This window comes from Rhipicephalus microplus, chromosome 3 (assembly GCF_043290135.1).
Source record: "Rhipicephalus microplus isolate Deutch F79 chromosome 3, USDA_Rmic, whole genome shotgun sequence".
Taxonomy (NCBI): domain Eukaryota; kingdom Metazoa; phylum Arthropoda; class Arachnida; order Ixodida; family Ixodidae; genus Rhipicephalus; species Rhipicephalus microplus.
Window position 1 is genome coordinate 56,901,479 of NC_134702.1, and position 26,423 is coordinate 56,927,901.

A 26,423-nucleotide genomic window follows, 5' to 3' on the forward strand; every position below is an offset into this window, starting at 1 on the left:
AAAACGCTTTACACATTGTAATAACGTGATTGCTTTGTCGACAGCAAGCCTGCCTAAGGCAAGTTTGCAACAAGTCCCAAGCGCCGGCGTAGCTCAGCTAAGATGAATAGAATATATAATACACAACAAACATAACAAAAAAATAACTACGGCCGTCAAGCATTACTATAACTTAGCACCCCATGGGTTAATTTCAACAGGAAATAAAGAAAAGATGGCGTAGCCCATTGATAGAATACTGGGCTGGCACGCAGCGAACACGGGTTCGAGCCCCACTGTGTCGTTGGTACTAGGTTTGTTTTCTAATTTCACGCGATGTGGTGATGGACACCGGTGGTGGTGGCGGCAGCGGAGGCGGCGGCGGACAAATACGGCGCTGCGCGAGATCCGAGTTGTGATCTCAAAACAGCAATCACTGTAAAAATTCGCAGATCCCACGTACGTTGAGAATCGATGATATGCGAAGCCCGAATGAGAAAGGTTGATATGTCACTTAAAAATTAGCACAAGATTGCGAGGTAGAGGTAAATGATGCCGTACATGACTTCCGTATTGATTATCATGCTTTGATGTGTCGTTTACCTCCGTCATCTTTTCACGTCACGTGATACCAAATTAAGTATATGTGGAGCTAGCAAAACGGGCGCGAGCGCGCTATGAGCGTGGTATGTTGTCATGTTCTTACATGACACGCGTGTCAGGATTATCATGTTTTCACCAGTCATATATTTTGTCACACATTGACGTCACGTGACACGAAATTTGGTATATGTGGAGCTAGCGAAACGGCCGAGACCGCGTCATGAAGGACCCAATATACTAAATGTAGCGTTGACGCGTGCGTACGCTGGGCACAGCGATGCTACGTTAGCAATATGCGAGCACTATGTAGTCTGAAGACAGGTGCGGCCAGCGTTCATCGGCACAGCCCGATGGCAACCAGCGTGAAATGCGACATGCTGAATTTCGCACCGATGCGTTACCCAAACGATACTACGTCTCTCTCTTTTCGTGAAGGAGGGACGCATGACGTGCTGAAGCGTGCATGCGTTAAAACAACGCAGCGCGGCGCGCGCCTGCGAGTATATAGCAGGACCGGCGCCTGGAGTGGCGAAGCTGGCGTGACGCAACGAAGTGAACGCCAGCGAGCACGCGCACCATGTCACGCCCAAATGTATTGGCACTTTCAGTGTGGCATGTAGTCATGTTCTCACATGACACACATCTTACGATTATCATGTTTGCACGAGTCACATGCATTCGTCATCCATTGGCGTCACGTAATACCAAATTTGGGATATGTTAAGCTAGCGAAACCATCGCGAGCGCGTCATCAGTGTGGCATGCAGTCATGCTGTTACATGACACGCCTTTCATGATTATCATGTTCGGATGTATCTTTTATCTATGTCGTCCGTTCCCGTCGCGTAATACCGAGTTCTGTACATGTGAAGGTAGCGAAACGACTGCGAGCGCATCATGAGCGTATCGTATAGTCATGTCGTTACACGATACGCATCTCATGTTTATCATGTTTGTACCAGTATCATACCTTTGTCATCTATTCACGCCCCGTAATACCAAATTTGGTATAAGTGAAGCTAGCGAAACGGCCGCCAACGCATTATGAGCGTGGCATGTAGTCAAGTTGTTAGATGACATGCATCTCATGATTTTCATGTTTGCGCCAGTAACATAGCATCGTCATCCATTTACGTACTGTAATATCAAGTTTGGTATATGCGATGCTAGCAAAACGGCCGCGAGCGCTTCATTAGCGTAGCATGTAGTCATGTTGTTACATGAGAGGCATGTCATGATTTTCATGTTAGGGTCTGTAGCTTGTGTTCTCCATGCAATAATGCCATACTATACCAGTTTTGCAACATGCCATGGAAACAAAACCATCGCAAGAGCTGCAGTAACTTGAATTGTGAACCATGACATTCATAACATACATGCCATAATTTTTATGTTACGACTAGTCAAATATGTTCTTTATACAGGTATGTTATGCCATACCAAGTTTGGTATCGAACCATTATTGAAACGGCCAGGAGAGCTAAAAGTCCTGGGCGGCTAGATAGATAGATAGATAGATAGATAGATAGATAGATAGATAGATAGATAGATAGATAGATAGATAGATAGATAGATAGATAGATAGATAGATAGATAGATAGATAGATAGATAGATAGATAGATAGATAGATAGATAGATAGATATGCTCAAAGTCACCAAAGTTCACTAAAAATTGCTTCGCCTTTAAAATAAACTAAACAAAACATAAAAGAGATGAAGACGAGTTAAAGGCATGGCTAGCATAAAGGAGGCGTAAAGGAAAATGGGCAAGAGCGTTCAAATAAAGTGAAAGTATAGCCTGCTGAGAATGGCAACTACGGCGCCAACAGAGCTACTGCAGCTCATTCACGAAACAGTTGTTGCCAAGTGACAGCGCTTCTGAAAGGAGGGATGCAATAATAACGTCGATGTGCAGCAGTGTTATCTGAGAACTTGGGATTAATCAATCAAATTAAAACAAGCACCTACAACCCCATGACACTTTATATTGCCAGGTCTCTCCATTGATGAATACTGAGCTCTAAGCCCTAAATTTTAATCCCCACTATTCCGGTATAAAGTTTTCTATATTCTCCTTCAACAGAATTCTCATTCAACAGATCTGCTCACGCTTGCGGGCCAAACGCTATGCTGCGAGCATACTGTCGCTTTGTTTGTGGATGGGGCCACGACAACAGGACGTCATCGGTTTTCAACAAAAATTTTATATGTGCGTAAACTAATAACTCGAGTTTCACGTCACGAAACCACGATATGATTATGAGAAACACCGTAGAGAAGGGCATCGGAAGTTAATTCTATCTTGGCGGTGAAACACAGCAGTTGTTGGCGGCACACAGCAGGTGCTTTGTGAAACTTCTCCACAGCATTTTTATAGAGCTCCTCATCAGCCACCGAAGTACAAAAAAGCGAGTCTGTTATTTCCTCCAGTGGCGTTTGTCGCTTTCTGGCGCATTTCGTGATTCATGAACAGTGACTTCTATGACGTCTAAATAGTACATATTCAAGATTTACGAATATATGCAAAGTATCATATATGTGGATTTTCTACTGAACTACTTTTCCATACAGGCGCCTTCGCGTTCTTCCTTATCTCACTTGACTATCATGCGTGATCAACTGATTTGACTTCGTTTTGTGTGTTTGTGACTGCGCAATCAGCGATAACAGCATGCAGCCATGGACCGCGAAAGTTGTGAGGCTCAAATCTTAGTGCTGAGCTGCCATTGTAAACGTGCTTTCAAGAAATAAATGGTGAGGAGGAGATATCACCTTTGTGAACGCCAGCGAAGGCGAAGAGAAATCTACACCCTCCTCTTTGAACACGGAGAGGTGAGGGGCAAATTAATATTTGCGCGCATCTGCAGACATTGCATATACACCCCATATCGACGAATAAGAACAAGAAAACAGACATGGGCATGCATAATTTCTCCTGCGTTTTTTAATATCAGTCACATTCCGCACTGGGCGACTACTGAGGATTATGGAGGATTTCAGTCTTTAATCAAGAATGAGCACCACTGAAACGCCCCTTCTCCCCGCTCCATCGAAAGAATTTCTGGCTATGCTGCAGGTCCGCGTTGTCTGTGAGCAAAGCAGATGTAGGCAGAGGACAGCTATATCCTTTTTCTTCTGTATTGTAGAGCTAGTGATTGAATAAAAAAAAGACATTCTTAAAAAACAACTTTGTTGTTTGTTGAAAGCTAAGACTTTACTTCGAATCATATCTCCAGTGAAATGGCTACACTGCATTTTTCCTTGCTTTCACGCATGCTCTGTTAGTTTCAACACACAATCTGTTTGTTTTCACACCAGCAATTAACTTTCTGGTGCCTGCTTTGGAGCCACGTGTGAAACGCATGGTAGTTGCGCGGTATGTCCATTGAAACCCGACAGTCTTGCTGATTCAGACGTTCCTCTGAAAAATAAATGCGCAACACACTAAGGAAAGTAAGGGATCAGCAAGAACGACCTGTTCAAAGATATTTCGCGATTCACATGCCGGAAAAACGCGCTAAATGAAAGTTCATACACATAGATAAAATACAACGCTGTAAAAGAGTTTCACAGCAGAATAAACGTCGTGTGGAATATAAGACATGGAAGCGAGGGAGAACTACGTGTCTGGAATTTGTTGTGACGCACCTATGAGGAAGTGTATGTTATCCATTTACATGCATTTTTTTTATTTGGCGGTGGACAGCCAGACAGACAGCTCTTAATAGGAAACGCGGGCGTGTCCTCTGAAGTGGCTTTGTTGCTGGGTTTGTAGCAAAGTAGGTGCCATTGGAAAAAAGAATGCCGTCCCCAGGTGGCGGCTCGGGGAAATTCCCTTCTTGAGTCTTTGCTGTGCCTATTTCAAGGTGAAAGAAAACTGGAGATCGCAGACGTCGTCGTATATGCAGGTCACGAGCGTCTGCTGTTCTTTTCATTACGGGGCTTGATGACGTTTATTTCGACAAAGATGCATTTTACAAATTGTTAGTGACTGTACCTTAAGCGCGACCGAACTTCTGTATCCTCTATGAACACTCTTTGAAAAGTGATTCCTATGACCACAATCCGCCATTCACCGGGGAACGTGTGCTTCGAACACTGAAGGCTGCACGACCAACTAAAGTTCGATGCAGTGGCGGACAAATGTGAAACAACCTCATGACAACACACGCAAGATTTAATGTCAAGATCACGGCCACACTTTATAAGATACTACGTCGCGTGGGCGAGAATTATTTTATTTGAAATAATTTTAAATAACTAACTCCTTCATACTGAATTCAGTTTTTTTTTCGCATGCTAGCACTCAATGAGAAACCAAGACATGTAAAAGCAGAACAATTACTGCCAAAAGTACGAGGAAAACATTGATAAAGAACTGCCTCCTGCCACAATTTACGTATGTGAATAAGTGCAACCCAAGAGAGAACACAAAAGGAAAGATTTGAAAGAAAATTACAGCTGGATCAATGATGCAGATAGCCGACAAGAAACGAAGGTTCTTGACGTGAAACGAAGACGCTGCACGCGCGAAGTTTGCAAGACGGACGACCAAAACTGAAAGCAATGGCGCGGTGCCACATTTCTCATTTTTTGCCTGATTTCAGCTGCATGGCCATACTCTTTGTATCGCTGCACTAGTCTCCTACTGAAAATTGCCTCCTCTCTTGACTCGTTTAAGGCGTCGTGACAACAACCGCCGAAGTCATCGTCGAGTCCTGTTTCACCAAGCTCGTGTGTTAACTTGGTAAAGCATGCGCTGTAGTAGCAGCTAAAATACATTTTGCGAAAAAGCGAAAAAACACGAACAGACTCAGTGCCTTCTTCTGGCTGAGAAAACAGTGCGCTGCTCAACATTCGTTCTCCTGGAGAGTGAATTAAATCCGGCTCTGGGGAAGTTTAGTTGCTTCGTCACCACGTGTGTGTGTGTGTGAAAGTGTGCGTGTTTTGACGGAGGTGGCAAAAGTTGGTTACACACGGCACGTCATTTAAATGAAGGTGAAAAACAGCGATCGTTTTCCTGAGTTCTAGGGCGTTTGTTGCAGTGTAATTCGACACTTTAAAGTGTAAAACAACACAGGCAAAAAACGTGTGAAAGTAAACTAGCGAGCAGCTTTTTTCTGTTATACGTACCTTTCGCTGCACCTTTCTGCGCTGTTCTTACAGTTCAAAGCTCTCTCACGTTGTAATGACAGCAAAAAGCAAGGCAATGAATAAGACACATGCCGCATTTAAGATTCCATCCACTGTATTCGTGAAGAAGTGGTTTTACTATATGGCGCTGTCGAAATGCTCTTTTTTTGCGGGTTGGGGGTGCAACAAACGCAAACGACAAAGAAACCTTTGCTGCCCATCCACTAACAAACGTAACTTCAATTTTACCTCATTTCTCAACGCGTTATTTCTAGAGCCATGTTCATCGTAAAGCTAGAGGCTGCTCACACTTTACACAACATAAAAAATGAAAAAGCGAATGGGCTTTTTCGAGTTCTGTTTGAAACATGGTATCTGTATTTTTATACGTATAACTTTTATTGCCGCAGGTCACTTTCATATTCAGGCACCGGTGCACCACACGGTCGCTTCTTTTTTTCTTTTACTATAGCGCTAAAGGAAATCAGGAATTCTCGTTGCATACTGTATTTTATAGTTTGATTTTTTGCGCATATGAAACTTTTTTTAGCAATTCTGGAGAGTGGTGTGAAACCTTGTACACAGTGTTGCAGCTATGAAGTGTAAATATTGAGAAACAGAATAAAACATTTATTTATGATAACTTCAGTTGGAACTCCTAGTGCATCTCTGGATAGACTAGATGATCGGCCTTTGTCGGAACAAAAGATTCTGGGTCATTGGCCGAGCCCATCCTTAGCCCAGATAGCTTTGAAAGCTTTGCTACGCTTTTTGTGGACAACTGGCCCCAGAGACAGACTTTAGTGTCCTATTCTCTTTAATGTTGCCTTTCCTCTGTCACAATTCTTTTGTATTTTCTCTCTCTCTCTTTCTCTCTTTGCAACATGTGTATCATCTTTTATTCCCCTCACCACTTTCTCCAGCACGGGGCAGTAAGCCGGTCTAAGAACTGGCAAACCTCTCTGTCCTTCCGCTTAATCTTTCCTCTTCCCTTCCTCCTAGTGCAGAAGACCAATGACACTTGCCACCATCCGCACCATATCGACCACGGCTTGTTACTGCGCTGGGTCAGAGCCGTTAATTGACGCCTCCCGCTTGATTACTGTTTTGTTACGCTAGAACGTTACATTGAGGCGAAAGCTTTAAATGCCTCATCAAACGCGAAATTTCCGTCTTGGCGTCGGCTTCTCACGGCATCGTGGATAAAAAAAAGCCGAAGTGTGGATCAGTTGGTACCCGACGCGAAGGCATACAGCGGCGAAGAACATGGCGGACAAAAAAGAGAAGTGACACATACAACGACTCCAGTCATTGTGTGTGTCGGGGGTAAAAAATTCAAAGAATCACAGGACAATGTCAGTATATGACGTCATGATGGTAGCACTGGTCACCCGAATTTCACGTAATCACGACGTCGCAGTGATGCCACGTCACACCACTTTACGTGATCACGTCATCACACGACATTGTAACTTGGTTAAAGGCTGTCTGATTCTAGAGGCAATAATAGACTACTTATGGTAGCTTTTAAAGGAGGCCGAGCCAGCATAAATGGATCAACTCAGAAAAAAACACACAAAAAGGACACAATAGCTTTTACCATCAAGCTGTCTTAAGCAAATTGGACTCCTAGGCGATACAATAAGGCGGCGAAAAATATGCGCCTTCATGCGCTAAGGAAGTCCCGAAGCTCATTGAAGCTTTTTACTTGGTTTGCTATGGTGGCACTCTACAATGGCAGCTTCTCCCTGTTCTTACCTGTCTATTGTCTTCTTTTACGTGATTGTGCTGATTTTGGTAAACAACCTTCGACGAAACGGGGCGACGGCTTCATGTTCAATGACGCAACGCCTTCCGTGGCTGTTACCATACATTTCAAACTTCAACCACTGTAGCCTCTGCACTCTTAAGTGAGGAACAATTACTACCTTCCTCCCGTTCAAAGAACTCGTCGATAAAAAGAGTGAAGGTTGAGCTCATTGCCGGAAGCAGTTGCGTTGCTTCACTTGACGCCATGGGCAATATATAAAGTAAACATATATGAACGAAAAAAATAGTGTACTATAAGCACCGTGTCACTGCGGGATTTATGAACACCATATACTTACTGACTGGTGAGTTTATTTTTCCTGTCATATATGAACACTTCTTAGACCAAGGTAATTTGGCAACCGGTGACGCCAACGGTAACACTCAAGAAAACCTAAGTGCATAGCACTTATTGATTGAAACATGAGAACGTCCTTTTAGCGGAAGACTACTACATGATCAGTAATTTTATTATAGTGACTGCTCGTAATAACCACGTAATTTAGCTGCAAATCTAAACGACAAAGGTAAGGATGACTATGACACAAGTGTTTCAGTCAAAACTCTAACGGTGTAACACAATCTATAGATGGTGGAAACAAATGTGTTACTTAACCCTAAATTCTCGTGTGACAGCCCTTGAGTACTGCATATAATCCGTTATTTTGCTCCCATTAGTGCTAATACAACAGCAGTGCTTTTAATAGAGTGCTGCAACGCCATGAAGAGCAGCTACGAAGGTATGCAAACATATATCTACAGAAACTCAGCGGACGCAAAACGCGATGAGTGAGTGAATATATATATTATATGTATATATATATATATATATATATATATATATATATATATATATATATATATATATATATATATATATATATATATATATATGTATATATATATATATATATATATATATATATATATATATATATATATATATATATATATATACTGAGGGTGTCTGACTGGTCTAACGGTGCTTAAAGGAAGAGAACGACATCTGGATGAACACGAGTGGTCCGTTAAGTAGCAAGGCGTAAGAACATGCACTTTTTTGTTCGTAATGAAAATGAAAGATGATAAACAGCCTGGAGGGTGTAAGGAATTGACCGCTTTTCGAATCTCACCGACGGTGTGTTTCGGTAGCTGCGACAGCTTCCGCACTGAGGGACACATTGTGCTGCCTGACGGGACATGTATTTAAACTGCCGCAATGCCCAGAACCCTAAAAACTCTATCGATTTTCCTGGCTGTCTTCGTCTCGACGCAAGATCGAATCCAAGGAGGATCGACAACCACCGTTCCGTCCCAGACGCGTGAGCTGACACTCTCATGGACGTGTATATTTGAGGAATAGTTCCCTTCACATGAGCGCCGATGCCTTCTTTTCCACTACACTCCTCTTCAATGTAAGCTTGTCATCCTATTTTTGTGTTAGTGTGAGGTTTTCAGTATATTTAGCTGCTTTCGCTCATGCACATCACGTCTTTTTCACGAAGAGGGATCTTTCTTGCCCTTAAAAGTATTTTCATTTCTCTGTTTTGGATGACGGACTCTCTGGCACTCACAATTTGTTTCGAGCTGTTTTTATTTTTCTAGGTACCACTAGTTCTTGTTTATTTATAATGCTCTATCCTTCATTTCGTCTTCGCCCGGCAAGCAAATATTTGCTCTTACGGCTTCTGCTCCTCGCCACAAACTCTACTGCTCCGTTGTTGTTGGCGCAGTAGGCAGCGCTGTTGACGTTTCGGGCTTTTTTCTATGATACCCTTTCACATGATGCTTGCGTCGTTTTGGCGTTTACTGGAGAGTATGTTGGAGTTAAGGTGAGTACTCTGTAGATGGGGTGAAGGGCGGTAACGGTGTCTTTTTTCATGCATTTTATGCGTACTACCCTAAGCTCACTAAACACAAAACCACTACCAGTGCTTTTCCGTTCCGCTATCGGCAAAAGAAATCCATGAAATCCAGGACTTCAAAGTTTATATGTAAAACAGATTGACACTCTGTGAAGGTAGTTGAACTGTGCGTACAGAACCCAGAATGAAATGGACTCTAAACGAATAATTGCTCTTTTTTGTCTTTTCTTTCCTTCTATACATATGTCTCTCTCGCTTTCTGCTCGAAAAAAGGAAAATTTGTGGAACTGTGAGAATTTCAAACAGTTATCGCTAGACAATACGCTGAGAGACAAAGTGTTACAGAATGCGCGCTGTGTTTTGTGTACACCAAGTCTTTTTATTTTACCGCGTAGTTTAGCACGAACTTTTATGTACATAGCAAACTGCCACATATCGGAAACTGCATCTGAAAGTGGCAGTGATCACAGTGGTTGTAGCAGGTGGCAGTGCATTTTGATAACTTTTCGTTACCTGAGGCATGCTTAAGACTTGGCGAATACACCCGTTTTACTGCTACATTCACCCTCATGTAATAAAATGAAAAAAGTCACAGCTTCGCTGGGAGAGAAAAGTAATAAATTAACTTCTTTATTTATTTATTTTATTTTTTCTGCATACACGGATAAACTAGGACACAGAGGAAAGATGGAGAAAGCAAGCTGTCAACTGCCACCCGGAGGGGCACAACGAGAAGAAAGTAAAGAAAAAATTACGAAGACGAAGACAATCGTAGGTAAAAAATGAAAAAAAAAATGCCTATAAAAGGGTAGACAGCTTCATTTGGTTCATAAATATTAGTATAGCTCCATGGGCCTGGTCGCGTCTGGAAGCACAATTGATCGGAAAAAATTATCCCCTAGGGTCATGCACTCAAGCCCCATGAATTTATATTCCTTAATCAGCAAAGCCTGCTTCGTAGCGAATGCGGGGGAGTGCAATATGAGATGCTCAAGGGTTGCGCAGGAGCCACAAGCTGCGCACAACGAACTGTCAATACGCCTTCGACGGTGTGATCGTTCGCGCACCAGCACAAAGCCCCTCTTAGTTTAAACAGTGCTCTGGAACAACGAGGCAAGCCGCGGCCACAAACAACGGGTAAGGAATTGAGCGTTCGCAACACGCTAGTCTGGGTGCTGCTGTAGGATGTATCGGCGTATAATCAGACGAGCGTTCTGCATCTTAAATGAAATTTCCGAACAGTCACAGTGTATGGAATAGCAACCAATTATAAGGTATACGAAGTAGGGATAGCAGATAACTTGTTAAGGGTCCGATCTCAAGTAATTCTGCAGAACGCCACCATAAAAAAAAGAAAGAAATGACCACTACAGGGAGTGAGGTGGTTTCCCTGCTGTCTGTCACCTGAACTCTAAGCTGTGGGAGCACAGCACCTAGGAGAGCATGAGCCGCGTATTGATGTCTGTAGGAAAAGCGCATGCGACGAAGCCATATTGTTCAGACTTCGAGGTTTCTGCTCGATTGACGCAGCTCTAGAACCTTCACGCTCTTTCCTGGCACCCTTCATGTCTGCTTGAGCAGCGCCCATCAACAGCCTTCTGAAGCTCTCACTCGTACATTGAAGATACGAAGCGTAAACTGGTGTTATCGATTTGAGCAATTGACTGGAATGGCGGCGCCGAAATTGGCAATGAGTATTCATATAATTGCTACAGCCATGAAAGAATGCTCTCCGGGGATTTCTTTTTTTTTTTTGCCGCATATATGATAGATTTGAGGGTTGCAACGAAAATGCGCTACTGCATGAGAAATTAAGTTTTTTTATGTTATTTGGCTCCAGGGTCTAAAAAGCAAAAACAAACAAACGAAAAACAACAAACAGAACAACTAAAGCGGAACCTATTTTACAAAATCAGTGTGTATTGTAAAAGGCATAATTACTCAGAAACTGCGGAAAGTGACACTGCAGTTGATGCACCTATTCCAATTCCTGCTTCAATGGTAGTTAACTTATAATACAGGATGTGATTTAGAGCTTGCCCCACTGTATAGGTTACAAAAACGTATTATGTTTACTTCACAATATACAAGGTTCTATTTTACTCGCTTTACTCTTTATTTGTTTCATCTTTATAATCTGATTTTCACGGCCGCTTAGCTAAGTGTATTGCGATCCTCGCCCGGATCGTTAGACATGAATGCCATTCTTCCTGCGGTTAGGAACCATCAATATGGGCTGCTTAGTTGACTGGGTCAACGTTAAATGGTGTTAGGGAAAGCTGCTTTCTTATCGACCCCGCACGCGCGACACATATTGAGCGGGATTACAAAGATTATGACCTGAACTAGCAAGGCGACTCGCTAAACTGCCCGTCACTGATTTATGCTGTTCTTTGTAGAAAAACGCCCGCAACACATTTCATGCAGTGATAGTCGAATAAAAAACGCTCTAACTCCTTCAATACTAAATAGTCAAACCGACGTCTAGCACATCTGGCAAGCTTTATTATTTTTATATACACACAAACAACACAACTTGCAATTATGTACAATGCTTACTTACAGCAATCCCGCTCTATATAGTGCAATGATCTTTGCATCTGATATCGATGTCACTACACAGTGTTTTTGGGACCTAAAATGCACTTAATAATGAAAAATATGAGGTTTCTAAAAAGTATGCGTATCCTCTTAGCGTAGTCATGGGTAAATAACGTTTCCGGGCAGAAAAATGCGTTGATCAAGAAAGCTGAAAATGTGGCACAGACATAAAGTTTATATACTTAATTACCGACATACGCTAAATATATAAAAGAAGTTATATATCCGACATATATTTTTCCATATCTGACAACCATATCATATCAAAGACTATCGTAAAACTGTAAAACCCTTTTCCGAGGCAATACGACAAACTGCACTTGACGCAAATGACTATGTCTGAACGTTTAATCAAGATGCAAATTATACGCTCTGAAAGTGGCTGCTAGCCTGTGTTTTCACTTTTTTAGCGGCCAAATGAACGTTTTAGCTCTGAATGGCCTGGAGCACACTAGTGGCCGTAACAATAAATGAACAACAAAACTACCACACGAGTTATAGACGTACAAAGAACCTCGATGATTGAATTCACTGTGCTGGTAGCAAAACATAATACATTATAGCCTGATGCTAGAGTTGCTAAAGCTGCAGCAACGTAATTATTCGCTCCTTCATCAGCCAGTCGTGCTTACGCTTCAATAAAAGATGTCATGCCTTCTTTGTGAAAATTAAGGGCTCGTGTTTCGGTTGCTTCTCCTTTCACCCGTAACAAAAACTCACTGAACAATTAATTACGGGATGTTTCGTCGATGCCGTTATTTCCAAGCACGTAATATTCCGAAATGAAGTCAGCATGCTTGTTCCCGAGCTAAGTCAACATTACCGATTCGGTGCGCAGCTGAATGTTGGAGAAGGATGGTGAAATCAGAGGCTCCTGTAAACAACGTAAGATTAAAAAAGAAAAACACCAAGAGGCTCTATACGTGACCCACACAGTCCGGCCGATAAACAAAATAAAATGAAATGTACCTAATACCACTATATATCATTTTAGTGCAATCAGATTATTTTGAAAGCTACGTCTAACGATGATCTCATTTGAAGCCTTAACAGTTAATGCAGGCGTGCTGGATTTCTTTCACTTTGACATATAACCAGAGTCCTTCAATGGGTTCACTGGTCATGAAGCTTCGCCGAAAGTTTGATATAGTGACAGTAGTTACCGCTAGGGTCGTCCTCATCCGCTACGAGTTCCTGGACGGACGTCGGCAATGCGGTCTTGTGCATGAGATCAGAAGTTCAAGCAAGGTTAGAAATTAAGCAACGTGGAATAGGTAGGCTTGCCTTAGGAGCTCACGAGAATACACCAAATCAGGGAGTACAAGGTGATATGGGATGGACATCATTTGAGGGCAGGAAAGCTAGAAGCAAGGTAAAATTTGAGAAGCGATTGAGAGAAATGGGGGAGGAGCGTTGGGCTAGGAAGGTTTTCAGCTACTTGCACATGAAGAATGTCGATACAAAATGGGGGAAGTGAACCTGAAAATTGACTGGTAAATTCTTAGAAAACAGCAGGGGACCAAACCAAACAGAATTATCGGTTAAGAAGAAAGTGAAGGAAGCTGAGACTGATATGTGGAGAATTGGCATGATTAAGAAGTCGGCACTTGAGATCTACCGAACTTTTAAGCAGCGAATTGCCAAGGAAAGGATATGATAATACTCGGGGTAGTTCACTACTGTTTGAGGCCAGGACGGGAGTGTTGCGAACCAATACATATTGGGCCAAATACGAAGGCGTAGACACGGTATGCAGTGCGTGTGGAGAGCTAGAAGAAACTGCCAAACACTTGATAATGTTCTGTAAAGGGCTTCACCCTATAGGTCAGGATGATGGTGCAGAGTTTTTCAAAGCACTGGGGTTTAGGGACAGGGAGGGCAAAATAGACTTTAAGCAGGTAGAATTAACTAGAAGGAGGTTATCTGATTGGTGGCTAAAGTGAAGGCATGAGTTAAAATTAAACCCTGCAGTGCAAAGTACGAATCCTCAACCTCACTATGTAAAGAGAAAAAAATCAATATTTTGGTTCATTAAGCATTACGGCTTGGTGGCGCTAGCCACCGCCCGATCTAAAGGGTAGAACCATATCCATCCATCCATCCATCCATCTATCCATCCATCCATCCATCCATCCATCCATCCATCCATCCATCCATCCATCCATCCATCCATCCATCCATCCATCCATCCATCCATCCATCCATCTATCGGAGGTTCCCCCACGCTATTGGTACGGCACGCGTTGAAACTGCCAAACGTGACTAAATGCACCCGTGAAGATTGATTACACCTTCACAGTGTTGTTACCTTCAAGGAAACTTGGGAAGGATTTATTACAGTAAAGTTTAGCATCGAATTGGGCCTTGACGCAAGAAGTTCGATACAAAAAACACGTGCTGCTCCCGCTGTGAGATATGCTGCCACTTTAAAAGCATGCTTCCTTCATTCCTGAAGCATATAATGCAAATTTCTGGACGATCCAGAGTTCTTCAAGGACTCTGGCGGATCTTGACGCGTCGCGGAAGAGCAGTGGTTGCCAGTCTTCAAAGCGCTTATCAAATCTTTCATATTTTAATATATTCACCGTTTATATAAGAATATGTCTCAAGATAGACTGCTATTTATTGAAGTACCACCCAGATTAGATGAATCAGTTCTTCAAATTTAGCACTTTACGAAGATCAAGATATACTTAACACGGCTCTTGCCTGGTTTTCATGTTTTTGTGTGTGTTGATTTATCACTATCGACGGTGCCGCAGCTCGTTTAAAGTTTGGCTGTTCATGCAGTGTAGTTTCGCATTCCTTTACTCTACTGTGTAGCTTACTTTAGCTGTCTCTTACTTGTCCTTCTTTATTGTTTTTACTGTTAAGACAAGAGCCTTCGATACCCCATCAAACGTAAAAAGTCAGCTACTGCGTTCCATACCAGCGGCGTCACCATGTGACGCAAAAGATTATGTTGCCGTGCTCATGACGCATGGATATCGAAAGTTAAATTTTAGTGCTTTTACAGCTTGCACAAGTTTTGTAGAGTTTTTTTTGGAGGGGGCATCCTTTTTTGTGTCGTCACCCTAGCAAGCTCGCTGAAGCCCAAGCAACGGATGTGTGCTTTTTGTTCTTGAAGCCATGAGGAGCTGCATGAAGCTGTATTTTTCGCATTTTACCTCTACACATTTGGTAATCTCTGTTCCAGTATAAAAAAAAAACGGCGAGTACTCATCAAGCTTATTACTGACATGCAACGAGGAAGTCGCGGCTAGTGTGCTCTTTTCATTAGCTGCGTCATTATCCACGGCAGTTGTGTCAAAGGGGCCCATGCACAGTGCCGGTGCAGTCTCGACACTTTCTTGCTCAGCTGTTGGTCCACGGTCACGCTCTGAGGTCTGGGCCTTTATATGAACGCATAGCGCAGTGAGGCTCGTGTGGGGACCCTGGGCTGTACATGCCCAAATTTCTTGGTCCAATAAAGTTTTTGCCACCACCACTACGCTGGGACGCCATGGAAAGTCCTCGGCATCGTATCAAGCAAATGTTATGGAACATCGCACTGTGTCTTCACAACTCACCGAATTAGCCCCTGGTTCACGCAAAATACCTCGCTTTTATTGAAGTGCTTTTCGTAAACACGCAAATGCGAGGGATCAAATGTGAAATCACCAGTTTCTTGTCGAGGACCCGCTGTTCACTGTCTAGACCAGAACATACAATTTTTTTTGTCATTTCTCTTGTGACCGGATCGACATCCAGGTACGCAGCATGTATGGGGCATCCTTTTCGATCTTCAGACAAAAGACGTAGAACGCCAAACATATTATGAATAACGCACAGGGTCATGCCACAATATGCGGCCCCGTCTGCCCGATGCCCCGGCTAGAGTTACTGTATAAGCTACCATTAGGTAGCAGAGATGCGCCAAGGTACGCCATCTTGGGTTCAAATGTCCTGTGGGAAAGTCACTCACCACCAGCGTAGGACTCACCACCAGCGTACTAGCATTGCGGTATTTATTTTTTCGCTTTTTTCTATTTTCACGAAAGTACGAGCCAAAGTAGGTTACTCCGGCCTCACCTAGAAGCATTGATTTTATTTTTACGTTCTTGCTAAGTAATATTGAAACAAAGTGCGTCGGCTCGTTCAACCAGCGAGGTTCAACGAGATGGCCAGACATCAGCTCCGTCTTCTTTTCCGGTTTATTTCCAACTTACAGATATGAAATTATTTTTGTGCTTCAGATCGCGATCGAGACAGTTAGAGATGGATTTATTTTTTTGTTGCGCTGAGCTCATTCGTTAACTGCGTGAAGAAGCCAGCTGTAGTTTTATAGCCATCAACTTAATCGAGCTGAATAGCGATCGAGAGGGGCCGTGCGACGCCCGCGTTGCGCGTGCCTCTCTTATTACGTTTGGATTAAAATCTCGGCTCATGACAGTTGTTCGACAGCCCTGTCGTGTCTAATATTCCTTTTGTCCAAGGTCTGAAAACTGCATTAAATTCACGCGCTAGTCACAACAACTTGCTGATTGGAATAGTTTCAGTTTAATTTCTCTTTTTAAATTTAGCCTTTTACCAGTCATACTGATTTGGACGTATGCAGCTGACACACGCTGACCAACTCTGCATGTATAACGTATTCACTACTGCGTCTGTAGGTAATACAAATAGAGGAAGTTTTTCAGTGCCATAAATAGATAAAAAAAAAGCCAAGCGCATGGGCTTCAGCAGGGAGGGAGGGGGTAGCTAAAGGGGCACTAGGTTTGTTTAAGACCTTAGCTAGGTGATGCAGGTTGTTTCCAAGTTGCTTCTATGTAGTTGCTAGGCTTTAGCTATGTGATGTTAAGTGTTTCTTCGTTGATTCTCGATGCACAGATGTTCAAGTAACACACACACAGTCACTGACACAACATGGTAAAGACGTTGGCGTAAGCCTTCTATCGCTTCTGGCACTTCTTGTAGCCACGGTTACTCTTTCCGTTTCCTGGTATTCTCTTGTTGTAAGGAGCTAACTGTTGCCTTTCTTCAAGTGTGTGTGTGTGTGTGTGTGTGTGTGTGTGTGTGTGTGTGTGTGTGTGTGTTTTGTTACTTGAGCTCTGGGTCGTTTTCAAATCCGCCTGCTTGTAACTCATGAGCTATGAAGATTTACTGTTAGGCGCTGCCTCGGAGCCACATCACACTGCTGTTTAGTTTCATACTGCGAAATAAAGATTCTTGTTGTGCTAGCGGACCATCCACTCGCTATGCCAACATCCTAGTAGTGAAAATAAAATTTGTTGCAGAAAAAATGAATCTCCATGAGAAAAATGCAATCGTAATTTGAGTCAGAAGCGCAGACGTGCTATGGTGTTTTGAACAATGACGCTTAGGAAGTAATGTGGGATTCGGTGTGATAGGCTAAGAAAGTTACTCACTCATTTACATTTTCATTTGCTCTGGAAAAAATACAGACGTAGTATCATCCCGTACAGCACGAGCAGAAGCGCGGAATGCAGCCGGTGATGATGCCATTTGCAGCCTGCTATGGCAGTCTGAAATGCCATTCTAGGCACGTGTGGGATTCGTGCGAAAGATTCAGCGTTAGATAGAAGCAATGAAATAAGAAAGCTTACATGAACCAAGGTAACAAATGCTTCTAGTCATGCTGAATACTGAAATGAAACAAAAGCTTTTTACAACTTCCTCCCACAAGTTTTGCATACTCCTTGTCCAGCACTTTGAGCACTTCGAATATATCTTTTGGTGCGTTGTAGTTTTGAGAATCATAAGTTCTACATAAAGACAAGAATGCTGAGTGAATTGGTTGAAAGAAAAAAAGAAGATGCTGGTAAAGAAGTAACCAATTTAGCTTTAAATGACGGCGATTGCTCACAAACTCTACTGAAATTGTTGTTTTCTCTTTTTTTCTCTTTCACTTCTGACTTTCACTTGTACAGTCTTGATTATTTTTAATGGCTTATTATTTTAAATATCGATGTTGTCATCCATTTCCCAACGCTCACGAAGTTACGTAAGATATTTCCTATCATATTGTGATTGGAAATATAGGGACACTCTTGACGAAGTTTGGCTTTCGGCATCACCATCGCCATCATGGTGCGTACAAAGTCCCGATCGATAACATCACATGTTTACCGCGCGTTATATGCTTTACGCTCTATAGTAAAGGTGCAGGAGACGAACGTGACTTAAGTTAGATCAATGCCTCCTCTATACTTTTCAATGCCCGTGCAAACTATCGCTACTCAATGGGAGCCGTCAGTCCGCCTTAGTTCAGAGAGAGGTGGCGATGGACACCACATATACGGTATAGCTGCTTGCATCATGCGTGTGCCCGAGTGCTTTCCTACAGAAACGCGATAGACGCACTTTTTAATATCATGCCTCTGTCAGATTTGTTCCTTCGTGCTCCTTCACTGTGGGTCAAAACAATGCCCCTGCCACCTCATGGCGCTCGTGCGGCACATCTTGAAGGCAGCGCATAGAGCAGCATCGCAGTGACGCGCTCCCATTGGTGGCCCGCATAGTGCCACGAACGGACACGTGCAATCTCATAACGCCATATCTCTTGTAGAGGTGACGTCGCCGCTAACATGGTAATCATGGGTATGGCGCCTACATGACCAGCCATGTAAAGGCTCCCTAAACACGAGGAATACATAACACCACCTCGCCGATCTGTACATAACTGAACAGAGGATTACTTCATCTCATTTCCGTCATGCATCAACTAAAGGTTTCTCTCCCTCATAAGCGTAAAGCACATGCGAAGTTAAGGTGATGTGTGAGAGTACGAAAGGGCTAGAGGAGAGAGTGATGAACGGTTGGATCAGGCGCTGAATAATTGAGACGAGGCTGCCGTCTCTGCCGTGCACGAAGGGAGGATGCATTAATGCCACGCCGCGTAGGAGACCTCCCATCGATGGCTGCTCAAGCAAAGAGGAAACACCGCCCGCCCTTTATAGTGTAAGAAATAGAGATAAAGGTTGAGTGAAAAGCAGGAAGCTTAATCAGAAGAAAATTTTGGTTTACTACCCTTCAGTAGGAAAGGGGAAGTGGGATAAAGGGTAGGGAGAGAAAAAAGAACACAGTAATGCTTAAAAAACGAAAACGTGCATACAATAAAGCACGCGAGTGTCATAGACGTTTTGAGAGTCCGGTTTACCGCGGAAACTAAGTAGCGAACGCTAAGCATATATGCCAGGTGTTTGCAACCGCACTGAGTTTTACACTTGCATTGCAATCGTTCAAAAATATGGACGCAGAATCAGATTTCACAGATGAAATAATGGCAGGACGAATGGGAAGCAAATGCAGAATAAATGCATTTATACCAAAATATGGAGACGAGATCGATAAATAAAGAATTAACCAAGCTTTGATTGCTCGCTGGTTACCGAAAAGACGACCACGTCTGAAATCTGCAACATGCGGGAGATGTGAGCCTAGGCGCGCAATTTCCCCTCACGCTTGCGAACGCATTCTTGCTGGTCACCGTTTGTACATAAAAAAGAGAGGATCTGGTCGAATGGGCTGCCGCCAGTACGTGACCCAAAAGTGAAGCAGCGTGGGTACAACTAGTCTAAGTAGAATTTTATTGTATATTGTTTGTGTTCTCTCTCTTTTTTTAAGATGAGGGGAAAGGATGGGGTATTACTTGAGAAAGGAAACGGGAAGTATAAAAGCAGTGCTTGCAGAAACGAGTTGCGTTTAAGGAACCAGAGATGGCAGGAAAAAGGCTGAAGAAAACGTCTGATCAAAAACAAACAAAAAACTAACTATTGTGAAAGCTTATTCTTCCCTGCAAACCGTAGTAACGTGGTCATTTACTCGGTCATCTATTCATTTGAGTTCGATTACTCTAACACGCCCGATGAGGTTCAGCGGTATTTACTCTTTCGTGAAACAGGCTGTGTTTGTTGTGGGTCAAGTCACGTATAGGTCAGGTCATGTTCATGGTTAGGCCACTGTTGTTTTTTTTTTTCCAGCAGGAAGCATGGTCAGGGACAAATGGCTAAGGAAGGCCACAGCTTTGTGGATAATTTATGGTCCACAATTTTCGAAACATGGAGCAGTGGAAAATATTCTTGGTTCTGGAAGGCACGCGTTTCGTCTTGCACGAAGACTGCCACTTCCAGTCTCCAGCTCGTGAACAAGCAATTACGAAAGTGTAACCCTAATATCTCGATGATTAGGAGAACTTGCGACGTAGTATTTCTCAAAAGCGTGCTATTTTTCTGTGTGACTGGCTACTCTTGCTCTGACTCTGAAGAATTGATCATTGAACTATATAGTAAGTGCTTATCGGAGATTGTTTGGCCTTCAAATATTCAGTGCCTCGCAAGTTTAGTGCCTCGCAAGTTTAGAAATTGGGTGGTTTTACATAATACAGAGAGAGATGCAAGAAGAGGCAGAGAAATTGACCAGACGCACGTCCTTTTTGCCACCTTGCACTGGTGTAGACGGATAAAAGGGGTCAAGAGAATAAGAGAAGGACAATATCATAGTATATATGCCGTAGTGTGTGACAGCTCACCATGTTCATCATATGGGATGTCTTAGCACGCCCTTGAATACAAGCACGCGATTTTTTTGCCTTTTGTTCTCATCGAAGGCCGCGCACTGTGTTCTTCGGTGAAATGAAACCCACGCTTTTGAGCAGAGGTGCACAGCAATTTAACCAATATATCAAGATTCAGCGTGAACCGAATTGTTAAGCGTGTCGAAGCAGCCGTTGTTTATGATGGGTGTTCCCGTTGCCACTATTAGTCTTTGAGCTGAGTGACGTATGGAAGAGGTTGAATTCACTATCCAGTCATATCAAACTTCTTAGTACGCCTTTAGCAGTGAGCCGAAGACACTTTTATTGGGGGAAATGGAGAGGTAAAGCCGATCAGCTGTCGAGCGGAGCGAGTGCGAGCAGCAACAACCCTCTTCCTTCTATTCTTTCACTGGTGCTCTTGTCTGTGCCATATATCAATGCTACGAATCATTCCCCCTCAGAAAAGGAGCCATCCTGGCGATCTATGGACCGGGTAGGGTGGGTGGGTCGTATTGCGGTTTCAATCAATCGACATGAACAGTCTCGCGACCGTGACGGCGTTGGTCTGTCGATGGTTGAACTGGCTCAACAATATATTTAACCGGTGAGGACCGACTTAGGGCTTGGTAGGGGTCTTCATACTTCGGCAGTAGCTTGGTGGAAAGACCAGGAGCAGATGAGGGAACGTGAAGCCATACCAACTTGCCAGGCGAATATGACTGGGGAGGCACGTTTTCATCGTGACGGTCCTTCTGGTACGCTTTTTCTTGTGCGGTTAAGGAACGTGCGAGTCGCCTGCAATCTTCCGCATAGGTGGCGACTTCGGATAGAGTTATGAATTCTGAAGCGTCCGGACGGTACAAGAGAATGGTGTCCATGAGTGAGGAAGTTTCGTGCCCGTAGAGGAAGAAGAACGGAGAGAATCTTGCCGTAGACTGAGTGGCGCTATTGTAAGCGTAAGAAAGGGGAGTATGCGGTCCCAGTTGGTGTGGTCAGTGGACACGTGCATAGACAGCATGTCGCCCAGTGTGCAGTGGAACCGTTCGGTCAATCCTTTCGTTTGCGGATAGTATGCGCTGGTTGTCCGATTCGCAACGTTGCGTTCACGAAAAAGGGCTTCTACGGCTTCGGAAAGAAACGTACGTCTGCGGTCGCGGAGTAGCTCACGAGGTGCGCCATGGCGAAGAACAAGTTTGTGAAGGATAAACAAGCCATCTTCACTTGATGTGGCCTCTGGCAGCGAAGCAGTTCAGCATAGCGTGTCAAGTGATTGATAGCGACAGCCACCCAGCGGTTCCCGTCAGGAGTGTAGGGAAGGGGACCGTACAAGTCCATTCTAATGCGGTCCAAAGGTCGGGATGAACAAGGAAACGGCTGCAGTTGTCCTTTGGCTATGTTCGATGGGCTTTTTCGGCGTTGACAATAGGAACACGAAGGTACGTACTGTCGGACAAATTGGTACATTCCGCGCCAATTGTACCGAAGCTGAAGGCGTGTATACGTTTTTATCACACCGGAATGGCCGCATTGAGGATCCGCGTGAAAAAAGTCGCAAATAGCAGCATGTAGGTGACGAGGAATCACAAGCAACCACTTGCGGTTATCGGAAAGGTTGTGGCGACGGTACATTTCGCCATCGCGGATGGCGAAATGTCGAACTGTACGTCGTAGTGAACGATTGGCGGTATCTTGGGGTGACTGAGACAGTACCTCTATCATAGATACTATCCAAGCGTCTTGGTGCTGCTCGGAGTGCATGTCAGTGAACGAAGGTGCCACAGCATTGAGACTAGAAACGGGCGGCACTTTTTCAAATTTAGTTGGAGCCCAGCATGTGTGAGGCATTCCAGGACACTTGCGAGGCGCAGAAGATGGGTATCAAAGTCTTCTCAAAAAATTGATGACGTCGTCCAGATAGCAAAGACACGTCTGCTATTTGAGGCCTCGAAGTATGTTATCTATCAGACGCTCGAAGGTGGCAGCGGTGTTGAAAAGAGCAAACGGCATCACGTTAAAGTTGTACAAGCCGTCCGGAGTTACAAACGCAATCTTGGCGCGATCAGATTCATACATGGGTACTTGCTAGTATACTGATCGAAGATCCAGCGAGGAAACGAACTCTGCTCCTTGCAAACAGTCGAGAGCGTCGTCCATTCTGGAGAGCGGATAAACATCTTTGCGCGTGATGTTGTTAAGGCGCCTGTAATCAACACAGAATCGGATGCTCCCGTCCGTCTTTTTGACCAGTACCACTGGGGAGGCTCACGGACTGTTGGACGGCTGTATGACGCCACGATTGAGCATATCAGACACTTAATTGTCAATAACTTGGCGTTCAGCGTGAGAGACCCGGTATGAACGCTGACGAAATGGTGCGTGGGTGCCGGTGTCTATACGATGAAAAATTGCAGATGTTCGTCCCAAATTGCTTTGCATGAAGTCGAAAGACGTCCGAAAGCGGTCGAGAAGTGTCAAGAGTTGGGCCCGTTGGACTACAGGAAGGTCCCAATCAATCGCTGGAAGAAAGGCGTCTAGGGAAGATGGGAAGATGTGGTGGACGTGGGAGCGGGAGTAACACTCGCGATCTGAAGACTTGTTACGCAATCGAACAATTGACTGGCGCAAACACAATCAATGTCCTCAACACGGCCGATGCATTCGCCACCGAATAATCTGACTGGCACTGAAAGGAGATTCGTGGCGTAAATGGTTGCGAAAGTGTTTTTGACCATCCGAAGAGCAAAAGGTAGAAGAGCGTTTTTTCGAGAAGTGAAGTCTTCAGACGGTGTGAACATGACGTTCGAAAAAGTAGCACGGTCGCGAGAGATCGGCACAATGACCGAAGACATAGGTGGGTTATCGTGTCTGCGGCGATGATAACATGAGAAATGTAAGGTTTGCTAGAATCGTCGTCAGCGAGTGATGATAATTCTAGTTAGGCCCGGGCACAATCAACAACGGCATATTGCGTGGAAAGAAGTCCCAGCCTAATATCGCGTCGTGCGAGCTGTATGGAAAAACGATGAATTCGACCACGTACAGAACGTCCTAGATGAGTAGCCGAGCCGTGCACGCCATAGAAGGGTTTACTTGAAGCGGGTTTCCGTATGCAGGGAGAGGCGAAAAAGCGGAATCGTAATTTTTTTTAACTTGCGCCACATTGCTTCCCTAAATACAGACACGGCAGCTCTAGTATTGATTAAAGCTTGAACGGCAACACATTCAATAAAAACTGTTATACCTGTGTCACACGGGCGCGCAAAAAGTCTTTTAAGTAAGCGGTCTTTTACGAAGTTGAAAGACTTTTAACAAAGAGGTGTTTGCGGTGCAGACACACTGCAGCAACGATCTCCTTTTAGTGTTTTCGTGCGAAGACGCTAGCGAAAGCGTGACGCTAGCAGTTAAAAGAGAAGCAATGAAAATTAAACGATGTATCACGATGTACAAATTAAAGACTTGTTGCACTGCTCGTTTCTTCGAATAAATTTAATAATAAGAGATAAAGAAACACCAATGTGAATGTTTTTTTGCACTAGATAAGGAAGCATTCCCATAACTAGCGACGTGCACAAGTCCGTCTGGCACCACTGTGCTTTTATTTACCGTATTTGTTTTTCGCTGCTCTCGACTGCTCTCGACACGTTATGGGCGACTGTACGGGAGAAAAAGCGAGGATCGCAAGCCTCACGGCCTGCCTTCTCGCTCTGGAAAGCGAGGCAGACGCTGCAAAAGCCGCCAAGGAGAGGATAAAGCAGCGCAAGACCGAGCATCACCACGTGATATTGCCGACGCGTTGTAGCTGCTCACGAGAGTAGTAAAGGAAATAACCAATTAAAGAGTTCATTACACCTTCTGCAGGATATGAAATTTGTTTTTACAAAGAGTTTTGGTGACAGAAAAATAAGCATTCGCTCTTTTTTTCCCACCACTCAAAATTGCTGGCGCCCACTGGTTTCGAGGCTACTCATTCGGAGCCGTAGAAGAGATCGACGAACGCCGTTTACGAAAAAGACCGCTTCTGAAAAAGAGTTCGCTCTGTGCCGTGTGTCTGCTGTCAGTAACTCCTTTTCGGGAAAAGACCGCTTACTTAAAAGACTTTTAAGTGCCCGTGTGACAGGGGTATTATTTTGTTAGTGGGTAGAGGACGAGGCCTTGTAGAGTTCGACGGTGGCGCAGCTCTTTCCTCCGGAACTGTGATGGTCAATTTTCCGTTTGGCAGCTGGTACACGCCGAAGCATTGGTGACGGCGAAAGTCGGCGGGGGGAGCGTGATCGGTGCTGGTTGGAGGTGCGGCGGCTTGGTGGAGGGTCATCCGAAGTAGCATCGAGAGGCAGTGTCTGTGGTGGCTTTTTGTGCGCGTAGCCGTAGGTTTCATCAGTGGTACCTGGAAGAGGGACGTGCCAGCGACAGAACCACTCAACATGGCCAGGCAGACGACAGCAGTAGCAGATGAGTCTGTTATCCGGTGTGCGACAAGGATTGTTGGGAAGCGTTGAAGGAAGGCGGGAAAAGAGAACATGTGAACCTGCCGGTACGCGTGTTGCGTAGAAGGCGTTAGTTTGGTGGGCAGAGTCGACGACGTTTTACGGTGCATGTGCCGGCCTACGCGGGACATCAGCGTAAGTCAGGGGAGCGGACACAGGCGGTGGCTGGTGCGTGGGCGGGAGTGCCTCGCAGACTTGCTCTTTGATGGTATGGCGCAGCAACGAGGTCAGCCCGTGAGTATTGCTGGGAAGGAAGAGCGCAAGAGACAACTGGCGAGCCACTTCCTCTCAAATGAATTGTTGAATTTACTGGGTCAATACCGTCTGTTCCGGCGAAATTGCACAAATGGTCAATGGTGACATGGTGGTCATATCGAAAGCAGGGCGTCGCGTTGAAATGCGCTGTTTTCGCAACTCATCGTAGTTTTGGCAGTGTTGAATAACTTCCGCAACTCTTCGCGGGTCTTCGCCACCAGCATGTGGAAGGCATCGTCTTCGATGCCCTTCATAATATGTTTGACTGTGGCTGTTTGGGACATGTCAGGATTGTAGCGACGGCAGAGGCCGACAACGTCCTCGATGTAGGACGTGAAACTCTCTCCAGACAGTTGGGCGCGATCTCGCAAGCGCTGTTCTGCGCGGAGCTTGCGCACTGTTGGTCGGCCAAACACATCTGCGATAGTGGTCTTTAAAGTGGCCCAGTCGGTAAGCTCAGCTTCATGGTTGTTGAACCAGAGCTCCACTACTCCTCTCAGGTAAAAGTGGACGCGGCCAAGTTTGTCGTTTTCGTCCCACCAATTATTGACGCTTTCCCTCTCGTACGAAGACAGCTAGTCCTCGACGTCCTGCTCATCGGTGCCGCTGAAGATGACTGGGTCTCGCTCTCTTGGGACACCGGGACAGTGGGCAGGTGGGGATGTAGGAATGCTCTGCTGTGCAACGTCGGTGGACATCGTTGACGGCGAAGGTAGAGTACGGTTGCAGAGTTTCAGAAAAGCAAATGGGTCCAGCACTCTCCACCACTTGTTAGTACGCCTTTAGCAGTGAGCCGAAGGCACTTTTAATGGTGTAACACCGAGATAAAGCCGACCAGCTGTCAAGCGGAGCGAGCACGAACAGCGACAACCCTCTTCCTTCTCTTCTTTCACTGGCGCTCCTGCCTGTGCCTTATATTAATGCTACAAACTATGTATATTATAGCGTTTCCTCGAAACCACAGATTAAGGTAAATAGAAATCTTTCTGATCGCAAGGGATTCTAACATCGTATTTGCTCGGTGAAGTGTTAGCGTGGACATCTGACAAGAAGACAGTGAGTACAGCCTCCTAGCTGCGTCGATCGTGATTAAAACAGCCTTCTTTCGATATACTATTCCATCTACAAAATCTGTTCTGCCTCTATGCTTCATTCAT